At 33.8% G+C, this 2,718-nt stretch overlaps 1 protein-coding gene across 1 annotated transcript in view; it reads left to right on the top strand.

Moving 5' to 3' along the window:
* Positions 1 to 1,375: 1,375 nt before the first annotated feature.
* Positions 1,376 to 2,718, top strand: part of LOC107577605 (peptidyl-prolyl cis-trans isomerase FKBP8-like) — a gene marked incomplete at its 3' end in the record, with an annotated part of 2,768 nt that continues 1,425 nt past the window's right edge. Inside the window, exon 1 of the mRNA XM_016263660.1 lies at positions 1,376 to 1,491. The remainder of the gene's footprint in view (positions 1,492 to 2,718) is intronic.

Genomic DNA, 2,718 nt, shown 5'->3' with positions numbered 1-2,718 from the left:
CTGTTGACAAATTTGTAACCTCATTAAACCAGCCATTTCATGCCTACACTTATGTAATCAGTGCTTCATTACAGGATGAAAAATCCAGTTTAAAAATCCATTCCAGTTTAAAATGCTTTTGTCCAGTGACTGTATTAAGTTCACGGTGTATTTTGGCCATCTGAGAGAACCAGGCTCAGCCTCCTGGGAACTTCTGAATGGATTTCCATGCTAGTCTTCAGTTTGTCTGGTACGCAGCCCTTGACCTTTCTTGCCCCTCACCCCTGACCTTTGGTTTACTGTAAATACTGTAAAATGCATTTTGATATCATTGACATGTTTTGATATGTCAGTCACAACCAATGAGTACAGCTGAAAATAAGTTATAAAGAATCTGTTTGTGTTTTTGTATTTTAAAGAGATGCTTTTGCTGTAAAAAGCGGCAGATCGGTGGTCACAAATAATTCCTCAAACACACAGTTGGTGTGAAGAAAATGTCTTGTGTTGCTCAAGAGAATTTTGTGATTTTTGAGCAAAACCGAAAGATAACGGAGTCTATATGAATGTGAAAACACAAGATCAGAGCAATTAACCATCAAATGTGTTACCATATTAGAAATTTCAGCCATTTTACATCGAATTAAGGGTCCTAAGGCTGGAATTGTGTAGTTGCTCACTGACCTGCTTCAACGTCCAGTTGTTGGCCATCTCTGCACTTCTGTTGTGATGTATAATATTGTAACATTAGAAATGTTTGAGAGGAAAAAGTGTATTTTGAAGCAGGAAGGATCATGGGAGGGAATGACAGAAATTTCTCCTGTCATTTTCATCGTCCTTTCTTGCGACATGACAGTATTCAATATGAAGCAGCCTGTCCCACTGGGTTTGCGTTGTATTTTATAGTAGGGTAGTTCAGATCTTTGTCCTAGGGCCTTAGGTGTCTTGTGTAGCTAAATATGTCCTTTGTATGTTTCTTTATATTGTAAAGTTTCTTTAGACTAAAAAAAAAAACCCCAAACAGAAAATTTGCTTATCAAAAAGAAATGATTGCATCAATAATAAATGTAATTTGATATTTTATGTGTTCCGGTTTTGTTTTTTAAATGAAATAATTTGAGTGAAACCCAGATGCCCTACCAATAATTATAAAATATGATAAACATTTATATAACTTAATAAATATAGTAAATAATTGTAGATCTATATACAGGTATATTATAAATAAAAATTTTATGAATATAAAACGTACATTATAAATATTTTTTATTGTATTAAGTGGTAATTTTAGTAAAAAATTACATCGTATAATACGCACTTATATTTTTAAAACTAGCTTAAACATTTCATATAAAAGTCCCCTGCAGTCATTGCAACGACCTTAACTTTGTGACTTTTATTTTGTACTTGTCGGGATTGACCGTTGACCTTCACCCGGAAGCTGCACAGATTGATCGTGTTTTGTTGTCAAAGTTGTTGCTGCGCAGCTCCGTGTAGGTTTCCTCTCCCAACGCGGTAAGTATTTTCATGTCATTTCATTTTTCAGCACACTTTTAAAGCATTCAGTGCACATAAAGCTTTACACGAGAGTTGTTTCGGCACGCTGTGTGTAGCACAGTAAGTCGTGGCGCGACCTCGTTATCAAAGTTGCCGGAATGTTCTGGAAATGCGGTCATTTCTGCTAATAATCGCAGGTTTTTGAAATCGTCTCGGGAATGCATGCTCTCGCACTCGTAATTAAATACAAGAAACCTCATTCAATAAATGTTAAATTGCTGTCATAAGTCTCAGGGTTTGCGCTCAATCTATTCACAACACGCATGTTAGATGCACGTTAAAATCATTTCATTTAAATGAATATTTGTGAATGTTTTTATATTACATTTTTTTGCTTATTCTAAGACAATTAGAGTTTGTTTTCTAAAAAAAAGAAGAAGAAAAAGTACTATGGTAATGGCACGGTTTTTTTGCGAGTTTACTACGGTAATATCGCGATTACTGAAAGTAACAATAAAAATTTACAAATACGGTAATCATTCCGTTCCATAACACCACAGTATTTGCATAAGGGTTTTATTAGATTATCCAAACTTATAAGATGGACATTAAAATATAATTGAATTTAAACGAAGGTTTATTCGATCATATTTGTAATAAATACCCTTTTTGCTTATTCTACGATAACTAGGGTTTCTTTTCCAACAAGTACCATGTTAATACCATGTTTGTTTTGCACGTTGTGAGTATTTGGATTATTATGTAAATACCACGACATGTCAATATGGCAATCATTCAGGACCATAGTATTTTTGTAAAGATTCAGTCGGCGTATTATGCAGTTTTGCAGTTGATTGTAATTGTTTTTATAGTGATTGTATTTTTAATGATCATTTATTCATTTGTTTCCGATGTTGCTTTGATGTAATTGTGATTGGAATAAATCTATATGTGGCCTGTTTTATGAATATGACAATATCCTGCTGAATGCCTTTGGCAGTTTAATGATAAACACTTAATTGAAATGATTTTTGTAAACAGTAATAAGTAGGCCTATACTGTTTTGTGCACAAGCATAAAAGCTTGAGAGGAGATGACATGGGTAGTTAAAAGTCAACCAGTGTTGGTTTATTATTTACAGAGATTGCCGTTGGCGAATAATGTGTACTGATTCTTTGAGATTTTCACTTTATGCATAATGTCACAGGCTGAGCTTCTTGCTGAGGATTTTTGTTTAAAAAAAAA

The sequence above is a fragment of the Sinocyclocheilus grahami genome, unplaced genomic scaffold (genome assembly GCF_001515645.1).
Source record: "Sinocyclocheilus grahami isolate Dianchi unplaced genomic scaffold, SAMN03320097.WGS_v1.1 scaffold6547.1, whole genome shotgun sequence".
In the NCBI taxonomy this organism is placed as follows: Eukaryota; Metazoa; Chordata; class Actinopteri; order Cypriniformes; family Cyprinidae; genus Sinocyclocheilus; species Sinocyclocheilus grahami.
Note: the sequence above shows the minus strand (reverse complement) of the source record. Positions and strands in the feature narration are given on the sequence as shown.